The 24,099-nt window shown below is 37.3% G+C and overlaps 1 protein-coding gene across 2 annotated transcripts in view; it reads left to right on the forward strand.

The window, feature by feature from the left end:
- The window catches only part of LOC127622204 (tyrosine-protein kinase ABL1-like), a 73,058-nt gene that overhangs the window by 15,047 nt on the left and 33,912 nt on the right, over positions 1-24,099 (forward strand). The gene's annotated exons all lie outside the window — the stretch shown is intronic.

Raw genomic sequence — 24,099 nt, forward strand, 5'->3', positions numbered from 1 at the left:
AGCTATCAAATGATGCATAGTTTATGATAGTTGATTGAATATTTGTTATAAAACAAAGGTAATAAAATTATAAACACGCCCCCACGGCCCGCCCACGCCCCCCTGCGGGTATAAGGCGTTAATAACTAGGACTGCCAACAGATAAAACATTTTAATTTCATGATATGACAATTAATTAATCGCATATATCAATATTTGCTGAGAAAGGCCCCCAAATAACAATAATTGTATATAGAATGATTCAATAATTATAGTTATATTTAAATAATTATAAAAATTCTAAATATAATAATTCAGATGATTACAATACATAACATTATTGTGGCAGACGAGTAGTTTAATGATTAGACAAAACAAACAGTGGCTTTAGACATCAATGTATTGTTTATTTACATATCATTGAACATAAGTCTATCATTGGTCTACAGTCCACAGCAATCCATCAATCTGTCCAAGATAGATTTATTATAAGGGCTTTTCTAAGGACGTGTCAATGTTTCAGATGGAAAAATGTATAGCTCGCTGTGTCAAGATAAATGTTGTATGAAACTTTGAAAAAACATTTTGAGATCCCTGTTCTTGGAATTGAGGTCCATTTCAGTTGTGTTTGAAGCAAGAATGTGTTCTCATCTTGTGCTGTCTGCTGTCAGTAAGTGTGGTGTATTGTCTGTAGAGCTGTGTATAACAATAAAACTAACATTAGACATAATGAATCAGTTCCTGCTTTCATTTCTGATTGGATCAATCAGGTTTGAAGCTGTTGTAAAACAGTTCATATACGCACACTGCACATCAGTTGAATTCTGTATTAATGCTTGATGCCTAAGAACACTTGAACCATGGACAAATCACTGTAACACTCTTTTATTCCATATTTCATGAGTTCTGAACATAAATGCATCACTGTGGTGGTACGTTTGTTTTAGGGGTGTTTTACACACAGAGAGAGAGAGAGAGAGAGAGAGGGATGTGTAGATCATCTGTTGAGTAACACTGACTGAACAGGACAAGACAAGAATATGATGTGTGCATTCCTCTCTCTCTCTCTCTCTCTCTCTCTCATATAATGCTGTCATTAAAACTAGAGTGTTTGTTATGGAGTTGCATATTGTCTGTTCTGAGATTTTAACATTGACTCTCAGAGAGTGTAACTTACTGTAACCAGGGCCGGAGTGGGACTCATTTTCAGCCCTGGAGCGGCCCACTTTAGTTCACGACTGACTATTAAAATAATGTAATTAAAACCTCAGTATATAATTCTGCAATAGTGCACTGTTCTCTACAGCCTTCTAATTCATTGTATTTTTCTAAATTATCATCATTTCCAATTCAGTGCAAATACAGTAGCCTAAGTGTTGCTTCACAGTGAAGATTTATTAGAACGGTTAACAACAGTATTCTTTACAAAAACACATGTAACAGTATCAGAATCACAAATATGAGAACATTAGTTAAAGGGTAAATCCTACATTTGGGCATAGAAAGTTGTTATAGGCCTAGTGTAACTAATGTGATCATGTTTGCTTATTCACTCAGCTTACCTGTGTCTTCCACAGTGAGAGCATCAAACTCTTGCATAGGCCTACAACTGGGTCCTGGCTCTGCTTCTGACACTAAATCAAATTTGACAAATTGTCATATTTCTCACCACAATTCTCCCCTTTTTACAAAGCTTTCTGATCAAGTCAAGTCAGTTTCATTAATGTGGTGCTGAATCATCTGGTATCATTAATTATCTCAGGGCATTTTTCATTGAACAGGTGTACACCATACTAGGGCTGCAACTAACGACTATTTTGTTAATCTATTAATCTAACGATTATTAGAACGACTATTCAGTGATTATTGTAATGATTAATCATTAGCTCTTCACCAATTATTCAGCCTTTTAACTGACTATTCAGCTTGTGCCCGACTTAAAAGGTTGTATTAAATGTGCTTACTAACAATATAGGACAAAATCATCTTTATGACATTCACTGAATTAAAGGAAAAAATATTTTTTATTAAGTTTAATTCAGTAAAGTAATTCACTGCAAAACATCATATTGTTATCAAGTGTTTTTGTCTTGTTTTCCATTTAAAATTGTCTAAAAATACTTAAAACAAGATTTAAAGAATTCAACTTTCTCAGTTAACAATGTTTTCTTCTGCTGAACAGCTGCTAAAATAAATGAACGTTGTTTTAAAGGAGTTTTATATATTTATGTTAGAAATCAATCTGAGACTAAATCAAATCATTTTGTTGTGGTGTATAATGTGAAGACTCTCTCACCTTTCTGTTCACTTCAATCCATCTTTAACTCACAAAAGACAATCTCTCTCTTAATAATAAAGCTGCGTATTGCCAATGTTCTTCACGATAAGAAACACACAGTGACACATATATTATGATTCAATAAGTCGTAAGTCATCACGTTATAATCTAGCTTTAGTAAGTGCGGCTTGAGGGACGAGCGTCCCGTGACAGTTTCAATCTCTCCCCTTAGATCGGGACATTCACACAACTCATAGAAGAGGTGCTGACCAGCTGAGAAATGCCAGTTTCAGAGCTTGTAGTTATTTACATGATCTTCTGTATTATTTGAACTTTAAATGCATTAAATATATCTGCATTTAAGATGTAACGCCGGGGTGTTTCCTTTAAAGAGCTCCGGCTCCACTTATTCCACAACAAGAGTGCTTCTGTATTATTTGGTATTTTTGTATAATTCCCTCATACTTTGTGATCTCCATCACCTGAAGCTGTTTGGAAAGTTTAGAGTGCATCTGTGATCTGTGTAATTCTTCCTCAGTCAGACTCAGGCGTGAACTGCAGTGCTGCTCTTGCGCGTCATTATTACAGTTTATTGTGATCTCATGTTATGTTAAATGAGATCAAACGACTATTCAACAACGAAAAAAGCTCTACACATACTCTTCATTAACATTAATTCTTCTAATTCTTATATTCACTCAATGAGCAATAGAGGCTGCTGCTGCTGCAAAACATTGTTTTGCACGGCCGCTATCATAGATTAACTAGCATAACGTTAGCTTACCGGCCCTCTCATAGTCTTCATTTGGTGCCCTGGTGAAAAAGCTGCTCAGTTTTGTACATTTGGCCGTGTCAGTTTGAAGAGCTTTCTTTTTTTTTAAATCTTGCACATTCAACGCCGCCTTTGTGCTTTCTGTAGTCTATTTTAGCCTATATCCTCCATCAACCACGACCACCACTGACTGAAGTTTACAAGTTTTTTTTTTTTAAGCAAGATAGTTATGTCATTAACCTGCAGGCTGCACTCTGTGAGTGGGGCTGAGGTAAAATAAATATTAATAAAAGAGTGGGCTGCTGTGAGTGCAAGCACCCTAGGGACAGTATCCATTTTTCAACCCAGTGCCATGACAGCCCTCGCGGCCAAAAAACAGACCGGCCCTCCGGGAATTCTCTCGGTGCTCCCGATTAGCCAATCCGGGCCTGAATGTAACCCAGTGAAATTTTTAAAGCTGATCATTTATTTTGGTATGATAAAAATTTGTTTTGGATATTTGTGGTTTTCATTGGTTACCATAGCAAAAACAAACAAAAGAGTTCTTCTAAATAAAGCACTATTTCACATCAGACCGTGCAGTTCTGATCACATTGAGGAGCAGTTCTAGTGGCATTTTCATATGAGCATTTTAGTTGGTCAGACCGGTGGCGCCCTGGCCTGAATCGGGCGGGGGAGGAGTGCAACTAGGAGGAGGGCGGGGCAGGGCCGTGATGGCCGGTGTTGTCATATTGCACCATACTGTATACTTGTATACTGTATTGCACTAAACTGGAATATATTGTACCATGGCTTTGATAAATGTCATGTGAATACATCTTTTTGGTGCCAGTATGCTCCATGCATCTGCGGTTGAAAAAAATCTGAAATGGCTTAAATGTAGCAGTCCACTTTTGGCATGTAGCTTGTAGAGTAACTTGCTACTTTCTCTGAAGTGTAGCTTTTAGCTTAGCTTAACTAATGTTTGTGTTCATTAGTTTGTAGCTTAGCTAGCTACATGTTTTGAGTAGCTTGCCGAACACTAACAATAACCTTAGTTTCACCATAGTAGTTTTAGTAAAACCATTGTAACCACAAAATTAACCTTGGTTCATACAGTCATGGCTACTTCAATATTGCTATAATGAAACCATGGTAAATTTTCATTAGGGTCTTATCAAAAAAAAATTTAAGAAACTTTTTCTCTTATTACTAAATCAACAGTCTATCTTAAACCTGCATTATTATGCTACATGCATCAATATAAAGTGCATTTCAACCTCAACTCAACATTAGGACTGGGGGAAATGCAAGAAATATTTTCACTACTTTTTTATAAAATATGCGATATACAGTTACATCGCCAGCCCCTCTGCCTCCACTTCCAAGTGATCAATGAAAATTTGGAACACATTTCTCTTCCACTAGTCGATTTTGCTTTAAAAATTCCATTCATTTTTTTAAACACGGAAAAACTTAAACCAAAGATTTGAATTGATATTGATATTTAAACTAAACGAAAAAGCAAATAAAATAATGAAGTGGTCACAAAATCATATATATCTCCAAATCCAAATATTTACTGTCTCTATAACGTTATGCAAGTACCTGTCTACAATAACAGGTGGAAAATTACCAATACAAATTAAGATATAAAGACAATAATAAATGTAAGCATAATAATAATAATGATAATAATTGTTGAAATATAAATAAACCAATACCTCTACAACATTTTGTTTGTGTTTAAACAAATAGAAAACTCCAGTTATCCAGTTATGTGTAAGCCTACTAAATTCTCTGGTGTTCCCCTATTAATGCTGTCTTTTATTGCTAATTATTTTCACTGTGTTCTTATCGAATTTGTGTTTGTATTGTGTTTCGATAATGAAGGTAATGCTGCCTAAAGAAAATGAAAACAAACTCAAGATGATAATGTTTTTGTATTATTTTATGATTTAATTACTTTCATCTTTGTTTCTTAAATGGCACATTCCCTAAGCAAATTGTAAGGTTTTTTTAATGACACCTATGCACACCATAATTTAATTTCAAAATATTTTATGTTATTCCATGGCCTGTAAATTAAAACTTTTCTTAATGGAGTGGATAATGAATACAAGTTGATGTCACAAAGCAATGTGTTTTGCATAAAAGTGTTTACGTCATAAAGACCGATGTTTCATCACTCATTATTTTCATTTTAATAACATTTCATAATTTTATCTTTTCCCAACAGGCTACATTTCCCTAATAATGACATTTTTAATATACAGTATGTGGACAATATTTTTTTTAGTTACAAAGCCATAGTGTATTTTTTTCAAATAGGTTCAAACTGGAAAAAGTTTCATGCTATTCAGAAAACGTGTCTGCAGTGAAAAAGTCAATTTTATTTTTATATCGCTTTTCACAACACACATCGTTTCAAAGCAGCTTTACAGAAAATCATGCATTAACAGACAATGAAAACTGTAATATCTATAAAGTCTTGGTCATCATTGTGTAGTTTAATAAAATATGATTATAAATTGTGTACAAAAATAAATAATAATTGTATTTCGAACCTCAGTGAGCAAGCCGAAGGGAACTGTGGCACTTACATATCCTTGACTTGTTTCCAACTATTCGTGCTATCCGCGTTTTCTTGGCTACAACTTCCAGAGTTGTAATGAAGAATTCAGTTACAGTTAACGGGGATAAATGTTAGTAAGGGTGTTGATGTGTAGATTGTTAAGTCTTATAACTGATGCTGGAGCTGAGCAGGTGTTTCTCTTGCCCTCATTAGTGCGGTTCAGAATGTCGCCGTTGTCAAGATGTTTCACATGGTTGAACTTCTCCATGGTACTTTAAATAGCAAATTCTCATGTCAAATTCGAATGGGTCGCATGCGCAACGATATCGACGGACACCCGAATGAATTGTGCATGTGAGCCGCTCTGCGTTTGTCACGAGAGCTCGCATTTTAATGAGCGCCTGGTTGACACTGCATCCTGTCAGTGGTTTTGAGCTTGCGTTTCGCGGGAAGCCCTGTTGACATGTGCACTGAAAGCAGAGTGCAATGTGGCTTCAAAAATATCGATAATAATTTGTATCGATAACATTGGATCTTTGGTTATTGGATCGATGCCTCGTTACACCCCTACTATGACACCTGCTATTTTTAGACAGAAGAGATGACGACGTTCCCAGCCTGGATTCCTCTGTACAATTAGTTAATTGTACTCAACCATGCTGGTGGAAATGGTTTTAGTAACACTTGTCAAGTCAAGCCTTTCTAATCCTGATTTCACACAACTACAGTGGAAAAAGAAACCATAACTTTTCCAACGAGCCCAGATCAGTACGGAACAGCGTGGTTCCACAACCAGAACCGTTTTGCCGGATAGTGGAATGGGGCTTATAGTCTCTTGAAACACTGATATAAAAATATTTTAGTATGTGTGAAGTGTGTTCATATCAGTCGGCTGTAATTATCGGCTGATATTAGCCTTTCGCAGTGTTGATTTCATGCTACGTTGTTTCCTAGTTGGTGAGCCGCAATGCTGGAAAGTAAATAAACAACATCCATCTTTTACTCTCTGCGACAACGAGCTTATAGCTAACTAGCTAACCATGTAGCTACTTTCATACCTTGTCAGCTGAATGGAAGCTAATGTGTAAACATGTATTCACCATGTATAAACCTGTCAATGTATGACCCCCCCCATAATATATACTGTGATCAATGTTTCATGCTGCAACCCCACCAATGTTCAAGCCAAATCTAAGCCCTTGCTTATATACAAAATACACTTCTATTTAAGAGTCACTCTCTTAAAGCAAGTCTAAATAGCTTATATGTTGCTTCTCAAGTAAATGTTTCTTGTTTTAAGGATTTTTAGATAATTTTAAATGGAAAACAAAGCAGTGAAATTCTTTACTGAATTAGACTTAGTGTATTAAACTATAGTAATTATAATAATGAATATCTTGTATAATGAACAAGATATAAATATAGACAGATCATGAATTTATACTAGTAACATAACTGATTTTTCTTTGTATTTTAGCAATAAACCCTGAAACTTCCTAGCTATTAGCAAGTGGTAATACGCTAGTAGCTTGTTAAGCTAAGTAGATGAAAGACAAGGCAATCATTGATGCACATCCATTTAGTCTAAGTTCATACATCTTCCCTTACAGTGAAAATATTTGAAAGATTGTTTTTTACCTTTGACAAAACCTAGCTGCCATATTGGAAATGACACTTCTCACTGAGGTCGGGGTTGATCAACCTGCCCCGACTTCAAGTCAGGTGTCAGACTTTCGAGTGTTGGTCCAGTGATTATTTTCATGTAGGAGATAGGAGAGTGTAGCGCAACAGTGTTGCCCACTTTGTTTCCAGAAGTATTTGTCCCATTAATTTTGTCTATAGTGATTTCATAAAATTCTTCATAAAAAAGTTGTAAACCAACCAGCTCCGAGGTGAATCACAACATTACAAGCTTTGATTTGAATCAAAAAGCATTTGAAAATCAGACAAAAAGACAAAGATACAAGACTGTGTACTTACCGTCTTTAATGAGGGAATGAACTACAATCCCATGAAGCATTGCGAATGATGTAATCGAATTAAAAACGATGGAAAAATATTGATTCGATTGCATGGTTCACAGTGCTTCATGGGAATGGGCAGAGCTGCAGAGCTCTTTTGGCATGATTCTCTGATATGTGGAACTTTCTCTTCAGTATTATGAATAGTTCTTCACTAGGAATTCTGATAGTAAACGCAATTTATTTAAAAAAAATAAGTTGAAATAACGTGGCTTTATCAAAAGCATATAACATCGATTAACAACATCTGAGCTCATGGTATGTCTATCTTCAAAGGTTCATTTAAAACATTTAAAAGTCTTTAAAGTAGAGCTGCCGATTCAACACGTTAATTCAGTATGTTTAGTTATTTAAAAATAGAAAATGTAAAAAAAAAAATGAATGCATTAATCATGTTCCTGGACCAGTGGTAATGAATATTCCCACTATCGGAGCAATTCAAGCTTGAAGTGCCACCTGTTTTCAGTAGTGGGCAGTAAGCGAAACTCAATACATGTAAATACAACAAATCCACACTCAGGCTTGCGTGACACCAGTGACATCACAAGATGAGAACGCATTCTTGTGTTAAAACACAGTTAGAGGGAGCGCAATTCTGAATGCAGGGTTCTCGAGTAGTTTCAGATGACATTTAACTACATTTATATCGGGCTGGGCGATATGGCTACAACAATTATATATCAATATTTTTTAGCCAGTTTCTGGCTAATTATGTATTTGTTCTGAAATAACTCAACAACAATTTGTTTTTGTTTTCGTAGGACACCATTATAAATACAACATGTTTATTAATTTTTAATCTAGTTAGAAAATTATGAATGCATATTTTCCAATTTTTATATCTTAATAAACTCAAGGAAGATAGATATTTAATTGTTTTTATTTATAATGCCCCCATAAACAATGAAACATAATAGCCCAATAAAAGTATTATTAACCCAAATATATTTGTACTAAAATATTTTTGTGGATGAACTTCCCTAACTTATTTGTTAGAACCCAGTTAAAATGATACAATTCTGAATAATTTTTGTGGGACCCAGACAAGTTCATTATTATAATATAATACTGAATAATTATTACTATTATTTTTAAGATTAGATTTGAGTAACACAATAGTAATGTGCTCCTGTCATATGTATTTTACCTGGAGCTTTATTTTACTGGAACTGTAGTGTCAGTGTGTGTATTTGAAAAATCAAAGTGTTCCTCATTACAAATCTGGTGTGATTTCCTACACTGTGATACTGTGTAGTCATTTAAGATTTGTTTAATAACTTGTTGCGGTTACAAATGTTTGGAATTGTGTGATTGATTGAACTTGCAGCACTTTGCTTTCACAATGCATGTGAACTGCTCAGAGACCTTTGAAAACCGCATATCATGCAAGCTCCTTAGCATCATAAACCCTGCATGTGCGCGAGCAGTGCTCTACCCATTCCCTCTGAAGCGCTACAGACCTGGTATTCATGTCATAAAGACACAGTCTTGTGTGGTTTAATATTGATATATGATGTTATTTTGATTAAATGTTTAGCCCTAAAGGATCATGAAGTCTTAATAACACGCTCTTTAGAAAATGCAGTTGCCAAAAAGGTCCACTGGTGACCATCTTTGGAACACTCTCGGGCAGGTATTATCTGTGTAAACAAGCGGCATAAAAGTATAGCTCCTGTCTACTTGAATGAGGAAAGACCAAAATCTGCAAAATGGCTCAAGATTACAATTAAAAAACATGCATTGCCTGGCCAAAAATAAAGTCACATAATTAATAATTTGTTGGACCGCCTTTAGCTTTGATTATGGCTCGCATTTGTCATGGCATAGTTTCAATAACCTTATGTAAAGTCAAATTTATTTCTGTCCAGAGTTGCATTAGATTTTTGTCAGAGATCTTGAATTGATGACATGAGAGTCAAACCACTCCGTTAAGTGTTCTCCACCACATCCCAAAGACTTTCAATGGGGTTAAGGTCAGGAATCTGTGGTGACCAATTCATGTGTGAAAATGATTTCTTATGCTCTCTGAACCACTCTTTCACAGTTTGAGCCTGATGAATCTTGGCATTGTGGTCCTGGAATATGCTCGTGCCGTCAGGGAAGAAAATTCACGCTCTGATTTACCTCCTGTCTCTTTAAAGCCCCCTTTCCGTAAAGCCCAGTCTGCTCTGATTGGTCAACCGCGTAGAGCGTGTCGGAAATGTAACGCCCCTTACAATAAGTCAAGTAATTTTTATTTGTATAGCGCCTCTCACAACACACATTGTTTCAAAGCAGCTTAACAGAAGATCTTAAGAGTCATCATTGTGTAGTTTGATAAAATACGATTGTGAATTGTGTTTAAAAATACATAATTAAACAATAATTGTATTTATAACCCCAGAGAGCAAGCCAAAGGCGACTAACTGAATAACTGAAGTAATTGAAATAACTGAGTTTCAGGCTTACTTAAGCCGAGTTTACACTACACTGATTTTCACTCTGCAACAGTTTTGTGGTGATCGCCGTCAAAAGCCCGAAATCGTAGGCAAATCAGAGCTCGCTCCCGTGAGTGACGATCGCAATGTATGAATTATCAAAGATGCGATCTGAGAGAATCGCCGATGCGTCACCGATGTCAGCGAGATGTTTAGACTGTTAAATATCTGGACCATTCGGCGATTCCAAATCGTGCAATGTGAAATATGTTTTGACTGAATACAACTGCAGCGTTGACCTACGGCCAATGAGAGAGCAAGAAACGGGGCACGGGAAGTTTCAGTGGGATTCCTGATGTACATGCAACAGCCTGCGGTATCGAGAAAGTCACATTGGACCGAAGCAATGGAGGAAAAATTAGTAGAACATTAGCAGGAGCACCAGATTTGATGTTCCATCTGAACTGTACCACAACCGGGTGGAGAAAGAAATGAGTTGGAGAGAAATTGACAATTATCTAGGAGAGTCAGGTAAATATATAGGTAGATTTTTCAGTATGAGGTACTTTTTCATATTGTAACCAATAAAATATATAATGCCTTTAGACGATTAAAAACATACACATCATATTCTGAAACTCATAACATGTGATCATGCATTTGTTTTCGTATCTCGTATCACTTCTCGCATGTACTCTGTTGTGAAACGTAATTTGGAGTCCAGGCAGAGCTGTCGGGGATTTGTCAACAGTGATATGTCTTGTAATGTGTTCACCCATGTCGCTGATTCCTTGTGTAATTTGAAAACGCTACGAATTATATGACATGACAGACAGTTTTGTAATATGAATAGTACCACGATCCGACGTCTTTGAAAGTCGTGTAGTATGTAGGAAGCATTAACAGATGTAAACACTGTTGTAACTATGGTAACAATGGCGTCGGTTTTAGTCACACCAGCTCTAGCCCAAATCCGATAATGAAAGTTTGGAAGAACAAGCTGATCGACCCGAACCACTTTCACAAGCATGACTTGAGCAGGACGTTTCACAGTGGTAAGTTTTCATTTAGTAGCTTTCTTACAAGTACACTGTTGATTATTGTGAACCTAACAAACCTTCAAGTAAAAGACACGTAGTGCATCTAAGTTAGTCATCTTTTACTGGAATGAGTGTAGATGAACTTTTTTCAACAGAGCTATGAACGGAGAACAGAGGCTTACTCCCGGATGGACATTACCGGGTGTTTTAGAGAGTTAGTGAGCAAGTAAGCCGTGGTCAACCGATAGCTACTGTAACATATATAAGACTCTTGAGATCGACCTTTTTGTTACACAGTTTTAGGTAAAAGCCGGCCCACAGCTGAATAGTAAACCCTTACCAAAACCAACATTACATAGCAAGTTAGCCGTGGACTACCGTAGATTGCTGACGTAAAATGACCATTTGTAAAAATAAATCCATCTCCACACTTGATCATGATAGTAAGAATGACAAACAATCTGCATAATTCTACACAATTGTAGGTAAAAGTGGGCCTGCAGTAGATTAGCAACATTATTTCAACACAATAACATTAGCTAGCATGTTAGCAGAGGCCTACAGCTGTGCACTGGGTGTACACCGTAACTACAACACAAAACTCCACATTTGAAATCTCCATAGCAGATAAATCCACAAATAATCAAACAGTTACAGGTTGTGATCTTGAAGCGCCAGATTGTCCCAACAAACAGGGAACTGCACCATTTTTTCAGGAGTAACCTTCTTGAAAATCCGGCATTGGTTGTGGTTGTACTGCTAAATAATTTAAATACATTTCAAACACTGATTCTTCAATTCATCTGCCTTTGGAAGTCCAAACAAAGAGGTTTTGTCTTTTCAACATGGCGACAACACTAATCCCAACTCATCTGGGTGGGCCAAAGTAGCCCTTATGCATTAAGCAAATATGTTACATAGTGACGTAGATACTTTACGGAAGAATTGTCTGGACTACAATTCAGCCGTTTCTTGTAGTTCTTGAGCAGTGTTGTCTGTGGGAAAGAATAACTCCCTTTTGACTGGACTTTGTGCTTTGTAACTTTGCAGACCTTTTACATGCACAAACAGCAATGTTACACACTAAAGGAAAGGTAAAATCCCCAAAAAGCATAATAGGGACTCTTTAAAAGGATGTGAATGCATTTAGCCATCATAATGTGTAGTTCCATCATCTTCCAGCAGGGGTTAACTGGATGACAATAACCAGCCAAGCCTTGACCCCCCGAGTGGACTGAACAGTCCTGATGTGAACATCTGCTCTCAAGAGTCCATATTCTGCTCTCTCAGAACAAACTGGGCCAGCTTAGAGTCAGGCAGAGTACGAGTGTTTTTGTGGGTTATTTGAGTGTGATGTCGGTCGTGCTGTGATCTGCCAGCAGTTCACTCACACATACCTGGATCATGTTTCCATTCCCAATAATGCTCAAACTCTGCAGAGTTTCCCAATTTAACTACATGATTCAAATAAAAAACACACATGAACTGACTGTGCAGTTTAGCACTACGCCACCTCTCATTCTCTCGTGCTCTAAAGTTTGTAATGTGTTTTAATGAAGGTTACAGTGAGCGAGTGCGGTGTACATCAGCTAAGTGTTCACAAACTGCGAGTGGATTATATAAATGCGCTCATCTCTGAACAATGTGCTTCATGTTTCTACATCTCTCACCTCCCCCTCTCTTACTAAACATGCCTCTCCAATACTGAGCAACAAAGGAAACCCTTTCAACATTCACATATTATACTGTGCTGTTTATAAGTCAAGCATCACTTTTACTATTGATCAAACCTCTAACAGTATGTATGACACGTTCAGTGTATAAGTCGTTCGGCAGCGCATGACTGAGACCTCAAATCCTGTCTTGTCTGCTTCTTTTGATGTTTTAAGTCATAGAAACATCTAGGTCTAAGACCACATGACTGATGGTCATGCAGTGTGTGAACTGCTGTGACAGTTTAGACACAGATGCTACGACTGAATTTCAAACCTGCTTGAAATCTGTCCGACGAGTCGTCATGTGCGAATTGTCCCGGCGAGCGAGAGACAATATGTGAAAGCCAATGAAATACAGAGAGAGAGCAAGAGGAGAGCAATGCATCGAGAAGCAGGAGACAAAATATAATGAGAAAATAAAATGCAGCATCACCCACGTCTCTCTCTATCTGCTTTTATGCTATTATTATAATATTTCTTTCATGTTGATTTTTAACATATTATCACAAATAAACTCTCCCTGTGCTATGTGCTTTGTGATTGAATTTCGTGATTGATTCTATAAGATGCGTTTTGGGCAATCCATTTGATCCGTTGCCAGTTACGTGCAGATTTAAAAGGATAGATACTGTACATGTACAAGAACTTCATGGATCTTCTTCAGATACAGATGAGAAGCACACACATCAGGTATTCCACTAAAATGACTCTGAATTCTGCTCTAAACATCATGTTTGTGCTTGGATTAAATACAATTATAATTAAGAGAAACGGTGTATGCTTTTTTTAACACGTTTTTTTCTTATTTTACTTTTGTGCTTTATTACCATACAGACTTACACTGACATAATGATGTATGCCGTCATAAAATCAGAGACTATCCCCTTGAAATCTAAACCCAAGTGGTTAAAAGAAACAATCAGGTCTAATTGTAATCAGATCACTCAAAACACATCTTCAATACCTGGTGTGAATAGGGTTCAGTCGTGACAAATGGTTGTGTAGCTGATGCATTCAGTCATTATTGTGCACTAAAAAATTTTTTTGCTTCTTTTCTTTTGGAACATGAAAATCATTGTGAACAAGTATAATCAATACATATTTTACATTTTTTCCACGTTTTTGAAAACATTACCACACACAAAGGACAAAACTCTAGTAAGACCAGTAAACATAAAAAGCTAAATCAATATTTGTTGTGACCATCTTTGCCTTTAAAACAGCCCCAATTCTTCTAGATACACCTGCACACAGTTTTCTTGGTTGTTGGCAGAGAGGATATTTCTAGATCCTTGGAGAATTCACCACAGTTCTTCTATCTATTTCGACTGTCTCGATTGTTTCTGTCTCTTCATGTGTTCTCAGACTGACACGATGTTCGGTGAGGGGCTCTGTGGGGAACATGCCATCTGTTGCAGGGCTCCCTGTACTTCTGTTTGCTAAAGTAATGTTTGGGATTCTAACATTTATATTTCCTATTGACACACTAAAGCTGAAGATATAAATAACCATCTTAAGACAAATATTTTATTATCTTATTAATCTTATGTGACCAAGACTTTTGCACAGGACTGTATTTTTCCGATCAATCCCCCCCAAATAAATTCATAACCGAATATCTAAAGGTATTGGCGTGTATTTTAGTAATAAGTATGTTTGGGTAATGATAATTATTTATAATTTATTTAACCAGCTCAAGGTTTTTAACATGGACCGCCTCGACCCATCTCTTCACACATAACTGTATCAAACAACCTCTCACATATTCACAATAATATGAAATACCTTGAACTTAATGGTAGAACAATCTGCAAAGTCTGTTAATCTGTTAATATTTAGCTATATTGAGATAATCTGCACATAAATATCTGCATTATTTTATAATTATAGCAATCATAGTTTCTCATTAACACAATAAGTTTAAAAATGTTGCGTTATTGAGATGTCCTAACACAAAAACACTAATAGTTGTGATAACCATTACAAGTGAACAAAAATATTGCTTCATCTTAAGGAGCTATAAAAAAACAAACTTAGTGGTCAAGGTGTGCATTGTCTCAAAAATGTATCACCGGTTGCGGTGATGAGAATATAAAGTGTTGAAAACTGGTCATATTGACACCAACTTCAATGTTTTTAGTTAAAAATAAAGAGTTTTTTTAATGTATATTTTTGGGTGACTAGCCCTTTAAACAAAGACACTAATTAGAACTTTTCTAAATGAGAAGTAATTAGCTTGAAATGTTTTCAAACCTCCACTGGATTTCACTCTTCCTGGCAGCACTACACAGACACAATCATATCTCTTTCATATTTGCAGTCATTCTCTTACTCTTATGAGTGGAAACTTCAGAGAATATTTAATATAACTTGCCAATACTGTCCTGGACTCGAGCGCTCGATGCCGAGTTGGGCTGTTGTGGTGACCATTTTTTTTTTTACCACTGAGGTGGTTAAGGGCCAACCACTGCCAGTGTACGATGGTGTATTGTGAGCGTGTGAGTGGGGTGTGCAATTAACACGTTTATTGTTGATTATACAACTTTAAAAAAAATGTGTAATTGAATTTTAAATATAAATGAAACCCTTTGCTAAATATCACATAATACACAAAATAACAAATATAAAACAAAACAATTGTTTGCATTGGTTTTAAAACCTCTGTTATTGCACCACTCTAGTAACATAAAAATCAACGGCAAACAATATTCTTAAATAAAGGTTCAGTTCCATTTTTGCTGAAAGCTTTTCAATAATTTTCAAACAAAAAACTGTTTGCATGCTGATTGCAAGATGCAAAAATCCGGGACAGATCTCTCTCTCTCTCTCTCTCTCTCTCTCGTGTGTGTGTGTGTGTGTGTGGGCAGGTTTAAATGGTTTATGAGGAATTTGTTTTTAGGTTACAAACTACAGCATAATACCCTTTTAAACTACTTGTAATTACAAGGGTATTATGCTGTAAATGTGGTTTATGAGGACATTTCTTGTGTCCCCATAATTTAAATGGCTTAAACGATTAAATGGCTTAAACGATGTTTTATTGAAAATGTAAAAATGAAGAAAGTTTTTTGTGAGGGTTAGGTATAGGGGATAGAATCTATAGTTCCTACGGTATTACAATCATTATGTCTATGGAGAGTCCTCATGAGGATAGCCGCACCAAGGTGTGTGTGTGTGGCATATATTCTACGAAAACATTGATAAAATGAAGCGTTATGTTTAAATTGACTCCTCATAATGAGCCATGTAGCTACACTACCCAATGTTTGCGACAGTACAATATTAGCCAGCTTTGTGTGTTAATTAATGTGACTAAACTTTGAGAATATGCTCTTTAAGTTTCTGCTTCTTAGGACACAACCGAATGTGAGCACAAATGGCACGACAGGTGGTGTCCAGTTCAATGGTACTCTTTATCACATTTCAGGGGTTTACGTGGAAATGCATCATCAAATTCTATGATAAGGGTGCGATTGATCATGACACATGGGGAAATGTGAAGCAGATGGAATAAAACCATACAAATAAAACACATTCTTCCTTTAAGATATAACAGTTGGGGTTAAAAGGCTCCAGTCGTTTTTGAAATAATCACGAGTCCTTTGTGTCGAGTCAAGTCGGATGTCATTTTAGATCGCATCTGTAGTCGAGTTTGAAGTGTATCAAAATCAAAATAAAATGTTGTACCGATTACAAAGTTTTTGTGTAATGTTATATAATGGTTAATGGACTAGTTAGGTTAGGTGATCATGTCCCTTTATTTAAAACTAAAAACATTTCAGGAGAGAGAGAGACAGATAATGCACTAATAACCCTAATAGACAAAAACATCAAGGGCAAACAAAGGAAAAAAATTTCTTGCAACTCAAGAAACATCAGTTTGGTATGATGTTTTACTTTACAAACTCCCACAAATCAGCATTGGTGGGAAAACATTTGATATTATACAATCCCTGTATGCAAAGTGTAAGATTGGAGTGAGATAGAGATGCCGTCTGAGTCCAACTCTATTCATTAACTATATAAATGATCTAGCAGAAGCTCTTGAGCAGTCCAGAATCCCTGGCCTCACTGTACATGACACTGAAGTGTCGGCTGTATGCAGATGATCTTCTGCTGCTGTCACCTACACCAGAAGGACTTCAGCATGAATGGGCACTCAGTCAACCTGGATAAAATCAGAGTTAGGCCATCAAAGCATTTTTTGCAGCTGAAAATGCCAGGCGCTCTTCTGAAAATGTCCAGTTGTTAGCGCTTGAGAGTGCCTTGGAGGTGCAGTGTTTTGTCAGCTGAGACTCTTTGGTTGCTATGACATGGAATATCCGTGGAAGTAATGTGTTGCAAGTACTTAATTTCACAGATGGTTTGTGTTATCAACGAGTACTGAATGTAAAAATGTAGGCACAAGGAAGATAACATGCTCTGGCCCTTGGTCTGGATGAAGGGAAGGTGAAGCATTATTTTTCATATTAATATTGTGGTAGTCTGGGAATATCATCTGTTAAAGACATGAATACTCCGAGACCTGCAAACTTTGTTCCAACTCCTCCATTGTTGTTCAGTTGTTGTACAAGAAGGATGTGATGGTTGGTTGGTCTGGTATTTGTCCCACCCCTCCTCCACTGTGATTGGATGGCTTGGTAAAAAGTGACAGTGTCGAGCGCTGGGTTTTACCCAAAGTTACTCCTTAAGATGAAGCAGCTTAGCATGGAATAGAGGCTCGTGCCTCGTCACGCTGCTGGTGTTTTTAAATACGTGGCGCTCCCATTGCAAACAATTTAAAAAATATGCTGGCCTCAGGAAAAAACACTTTGGTGGACACACAGCCTTATGCTGTTCCAGATCTCAGGGAAACTAAGATAACTTAATTCACTAAGAGGAGAGGTCCTAAAACACAGTACAACTTACAGTTAACTGGGAGTTGAAATAAGTGCATCTAAGGATTTAACTTGAGTGAAAAGGCTCGGAGGGAATTTTATGCCATAAAATCACGATTCAGCCAAATAAAACTTGGACAAAATTACATAATTCTATAATAAAACCAATACTACAATATGGATGTGAAATATAAAATATTTTCACCATTGTGATAAAACTTCAATAGAAAAAAATGCAACTGGAATTTGCAAAAAAAAAAAAACATTTTAGGTGTACATAGAACATCAAACTGTGCCTGTAGGGCTGAATTAGTTCTATTCCCCTTAAGCATTGACATTCAGAAGTCGTAAAATTCTGGCATCACCTCAAACAGTCTGATCCAGAATCTATCAAATATAAATCCCTCCTCTCCAATGAAACCCCTGCTCACACTGACCCTTGTTAATGAAAGCAAATTTGATATCCACACCATTTACAAATCTAAACTTATTGTTAAAGAAATTGATAACCTAAAACATGATCACGATGAAACATTAAAAACTGAATTTGGGTGGCCTGGGTAGCTCAGCAAGTAAAGACACTGACCACCACCCCTGGAGTCGTGAGTTCGAATCCAGGGTGTGCTGAATGACTCCAGCCAGGTCTCCTAAGCAACCAAATTGGCCCGGTTGCTAGGGTGGGTAGAGTCACGTTGGGTAACCTCCTTGTGGTCTCTATAATGTGCTTCTTGCTCTAATTTGGTTCTCGCTCTCGGTGGGAGGCATGGTGAGTTGTGCGTGGATGCTGCGGAGAATAGTATAGCACCCCACACGTGCTATGTCTCCACGGTAACATGCTCAACAAGCCATGTGATAAGATGCGCAGATTGACGGTCTCAGAGGCGGAGGCAACTGAGATTTGTCCTCTGCCACCCAGATTGAGTCAATACGCCACCATGAGGACTTAGAGCGCAATGTGAATTGGGCATTCCAAATTGAGGAGAACTATTTATAGAAAAAGAAAAGATTCTGTCTAAATATAGACTAAGTGACCATGATCTAGAGATAGAGCGAGGAAGACATCACAGGTCTGGGAAGCGTTCTGGAGTCCTTGTGAACGGTATGTTAGATTATAAGAACAGTATGTTAGACTTCTGACCATTTTTATTAATTTGTAAATAGAAGGCTTTCAAGATGGCGCCAGGATGTTTGCCGGCTTGCCACAGTCTGTCCTTGTCTCTTTTATTTGTAATGTTTTTTGTTTGTTTTATCACGCGCTCTGTTTGCTCCCCCTGGTATATGATCGCATGACGCTATTTAATATTCGATCGGCTGTGTCTGATTGTTTATTTTGCGATCCCAGAGATGATTGGCATTTGCAATCGCATTATGTGCCAGTCGCATTGAGGAACATGTGTTACCTGCCGGGATGTCTGTGTATGTGGAGGAAACGGCGAAGGAGGCGTGGGAAGTGTTCTGGAGTCCTTGTGAGATCGAAGAAGATCGGGAAGTGTCCAGTCATCGGACTTGCTTCTTCGATGGCGGAGGCCGTGGTCGTGAACCTGAGATGTTTATACATTGTGCCTGTCTTCCCGTCTTCGGCGTTGATGCCTCAGTTTTCGCAGATGGTGTGCGTAAGGCGATGGTCTGCAGATCGAGGAGTTGCTCGTCGGAATCTTCGCTCTCTATTACATGACAGGAGTCCGGTGGCGTTTTGTGATTCCGCTCTGCAATCCTCTTCTGATACCACTCCTACTCCAGTGACAATGGCGTTGATTAACGCGAGATCTCTGGCAAATAAGACCTTTATTTTGAACGATCTTTTTCTTTCTCATGAAATTGATTTTTTATTTGTCAGTGAGACTTGGCTTAAGGCTGGTGAGATGACTTCTCTCTCTGAACTTTCTCCTCCTGGTTGCAGTTTTTTAGTACCCCTAGGTCTGTTGGTCGGGCGGGGTCTTGCAGTTGTTTTTAAAGACAAGTTTAGGTGTAGACTTTTACCTTCTGCATCCTTTTATGCTTTTGAATCTCAGCTAATTACGCTGAATTCTTTTAAATCTGTGTTATGTGTTTTGATTTATAGACCCCCAAATTTTCATGGGGATTTTATACAAGAGTTCTCTGAACTTTTATCTGGTATTGTCTCTTCTTTTGACAATATTCTAATTTTTGGGGATTTTAATATACATGTGTGCTGCCCTTCAAAGCCCCTGGTCAAAGAATTTTTAAATTTAATAGAGTCATTTGTTTTTTTGCAATGCGTTTTAGGTCCAACTCATGAACGTGGTCATACGCTTGACCTTGTATTATCTAAGGGATTCTCTGTTGATAGCGTGAAGGTTGTCGATACTGTTTTTTCGGACCATAAGACTGTAATTTTAAGTTCTAGCTTTCCTTGTGTGCCGAGTAATATTGCTTCTGCCTCGGTTCCATCCCGATACTCAATCCATGCACAGCTAGTAGTTTTTCAGCTGCTTATAATGTCTCTTCTTTTTTTCCTTGACCGAGTCACACTCTCCCTGTATGGGTTTGGAAGAGTTGGTCGATCAGTTTAATTCTTCTTGTATAGAGATTTTAGATGTTGTGGCTCCTGTTAAAGTCAGGGAAAAAAAGTCAAATCACTGCCCTGGTTGAACAGTACTACCTGCGCTCTTAGGCAGGAGTGTAGGAGGGCTGAACGTAAATGGCTCAAAGATAAATTACAAGTCTCTTATGAGATTTTGAAGAACCATTTGAACGAATTTCAAAGAGCTGTTAAATTGGCTAGATCAAATTATTTTTCTGATATCATCTCCAGAAACTGTAATAATTCTAGAGTACTTTTCTCGACTATAAATGCTGTTCTTCATCCGACTACTACTCCTTCATTCACTCCTTCTGCTAAGATGTGTGAAGAGTTCTTAAACTTTTTTATTGGTAAAGTTGATGGAATTAGATCTCAGATTTCATCTGTTGTCAATGTTTGTTTTACTCGTGTTGACCCTACAAATCAATTAACCTGTTTTATGCCTGTTTCTTTGCAGCAGCTTAATGATATAACTGCTCATATGAAGCCCACCAGGTCCCCTGGTGATGTGCTCCCTTCTTCTCTGTTTAAGAAGGTACTTGATTCCATTGGCCCAAGTATTCTGTCTATTATGAATACTAGTTTGTCATCTGGTGTTGTTCGGTTAGTTTTAAGCATGCGGTTATTCAGCCCCTTCTAAAAAGAAACGGCTTAGACCCTTTTGACATGAGTAGTTTTCGTCCGATTTCAAAATTGCCTTTTATTTCGAAGATACTGGAAAAAATTGTGCATGCACAGCTTAATGACTTTTTAATGAGGAATAACATCGCCGATAGATTCCAGTCAGGTTTTAGAGCTGGTCATAGTACAGAATCTGCTCTTTTGAGGGTCTCTAATGATATCCTACGAGGTGTTGATTCTGGAAACCGTGTTGTTCTGCTTTTGTTAGATCTTACAGCTGCATTTGATACAGTTGATCATAACATTCTCATTGGTCGTCTTAGGAATCAGGTTGGTATTCAGGGCTTAGCCCTGAAATGGTTCTCTTCCTATTTGAAGGATAGGACTTTTTCAGTCAGTTTAGGGGATTATTTTTCTTCTGTTGCCCCTCTTGTGTGTGGGGTTCCACAGGGCTCTATACTGGGACCAATTTTATTTTCCCTTTATATGCTCCCTCTAGGCTCGATTTTTGAGAAATTTGGGATTCAGTATCACCTGTATGCGGATGATTCTCAAATTTACTTACCACTGAAACATGGCCATAGATGTGCCATTCAGTCTCTTCGTGCATGTTTGGCCGAAGTTGTGTTGGCTTGCGAATAACTTTCTCCAATTAAATGAGGATAAGACCGAGATGATTTTATTTGGAAATAAGGGCTGTGTGGATGATGACTGCCTGGGGTTGTTTCCTGGGAAAAAATTGTCTAGCGTGAGGAACCTTGGTGTCATTTTTGACTCTGAGCTTAAATTTGACCGGCAAATCAATGCTGTCGTTAAGAATAGTTTTTTCCATCTTAGATCAGTTTCTAAATTGAAATCTATCCTTTCTTTTGATGATATGGAGAAGGTTGTTCATGCCTTTGTGTCATCCCATTTGGATTATTGTAATGTATTGTATCTGGGTGTGAGTCAGGCTTCTCTCTTTCGCTTGCAGCTCGTTCAGAATTCAGCTGCCAGACTTTTAACGGGCACTAAGAAGAGAGAGCACATTACTCCGGTTTTAATTAAATTACATTGGTTACCCATACGATACAGAATCCAATACAAAGCTTTGTTGTATGTTTTTAAGTCTCTGCATGGCCTAGCACCTGAGTATGTTACTGATTTAATCAGCCGCTGTCAATCAAGTAGATCTCTGCGCTCTAACGATCAATTGCTTCTCATGGTTCTGCGATCATGTTTAAGATGTAAAGGTGATCGGGCATTCTCTGTTGCAGCTCCTAGGCTCTGGAATGACCTTCCTCTGTCTGTAAAAACTTGTCCTTCATTGGGTGCTTTTCAGAGTGCGCTTAAAACTTACTTGTTCACTTTAGCTTTTGACAATGCTTTGTAAGTTTTTCTGTCATATGTTTGCATTGTTTTTATGTTTTTGTTTTTACCTTTATACCTTCTGTACAGCACTTTGGTTCCACTTGTGATTTTGAAAGTGCTCTATAAATAAAGTTGAGTTGAGTTGAGGTCCTGGTTACTGAGAGAGAGCAGAGGATATGCAGACAGTGTGATACAAACCAAATAGAAGATGAGAAATACTTTGCCCAAAGTACCACACTGTAAGAGAAACATTCTTTAGCCAATTTGAAATATTTCATCATTTATTCCATAAACTGTCTGATACAGAGAAACTCACATATGTACTTGGAGAAGATGACGACACAACCACACTAGCTGCTAAAAATGTGTCTGCCATTCTTAATATAAGAATTTTGTCTTTTTTCTCCCCATGTAATATTTATTTGTATTTACATGTCACTCTTCTTTTTTTCACTTTTACCTATTGTATTATTGCATCTTTTTTGTTATATTTTTATATTTATTTATTAAAAAAATCTATATACAGTTGAAGTCAGAAGTTTACATACACTAGCAAATTATAGTTTTCCTGTCCACTTTGTGCATGACATGAGTAATTTTTCCAACAATTGTTTACAGACAGATTGTTTCACTTTAGTTGACTATATCACAATTCCAGTGGGTCAGAATTTACATACAGTAAATTAACTGTGCCTTTAAGCATCTTGGAAAATTCTGATTCCATTCAGTGCAAGTCATCAGAATAAGGTAAATGCCCTGGCTATTGTAATCTATTGTGCTGTAGGTGTTTTGGGTTTAGTGTTAAAACTGAATGATATCAACATTGAACATTTTTATATATTTTTTTATTAATTAGAAGATGAATTCCATGTAGGGATACATGCAGTAGTCCCAACAAGCATTTTCTTATTTTAAATTAAACTGTGTTTTTTTTAGTTGGTAGATCTTATTGAGTTGGTCATTTAAAAGTAGATCATCACACAAAAAAGTGTGGGCACCCCTGCTTTAGACAATTAGCTTCTGATAGGAGGTGTACTGAATTGGAGGCGTACCTGTGGGTATATTTTAAGGCCTACCTTCAATCTCAGTGCCTTTTTGCTTGACATCATGGGAAAATCAAAAAAAAAAAAAGAAAAGAAACTGTGGACCTCCACAAGTCTGGTTCATTCTTGGGAGCAATTTCCAAACACCTGAAGGTACCGCATTCATCTGTACAAACAACAGTACACAAGTATAAACACCATGGGACCACACAGACATCACACCAGTCAGGAAGGAGATGCATTCTGTCTCTTAGTGATTAATGTAGATTAATGTAGTTTGGTGCAAAAAGTCCAAATCAATCCCAGAACAACATCAAAGGACCTTGTGAAGATGCTGGAGGAAACAGGTAGACGAGTATCTATATCCACATTAAAATGAGTCCTATATCGGCATAACCTGAAAGACTGCTCAGCAAGGAAGAAGCCACTGCTCCAAAACTGCCATAAAAAAGCCAGACAACAGTTTGCATGTGCACACGGTGGACAAATATCTTACTACTTGGATAGATGTCCTCTGGTCTAATGAAACAAAAACTGTTTGGCCATAATGACCATTGTTATGTTTGGAGTAAAATGGGTGAGGGTTGTAAGCTGAAGAACACCATCCCAACGGTGAAGCATGAGGGTGCAGCATCTTGTGAGGTACTTTGCTGCAGGTGAGACTGGTGCACTTCACAAACTAGATGGCATCATGAGGAAGGAAAATTATGTGGATATATTGAAGCAACATCTCAAGACATCAGCCAGAAAGTTAAAGCTTGGTCGCAAATGGGTCTTCCAAATGGACAATGACCCCAAGAATTCCTCCAAAGTTGTGGCAAAATGGCTTAAGGACAACAAAGTCCTTAAACTCCAACAAAAATTGAGTGGCCATCACAAAGCCCTGA

The sequence above is a fragment of the Xyrauchen texanus genome, chromosome 3 (genome assembly GCF_025860055.1).
Source record: "Xyrauchen texanus isolate HMW12.3.18 chromosome 3, RBS_HiC_50CHRs, whole genome shotgun sequence".
NCBI classification, from domain to species: Eukaryota; Metazoa; Chordata; class Actinopteri; order Cypriniformes; family Catostomidae; genus Xyrauchen; species Xyrauchen texanus.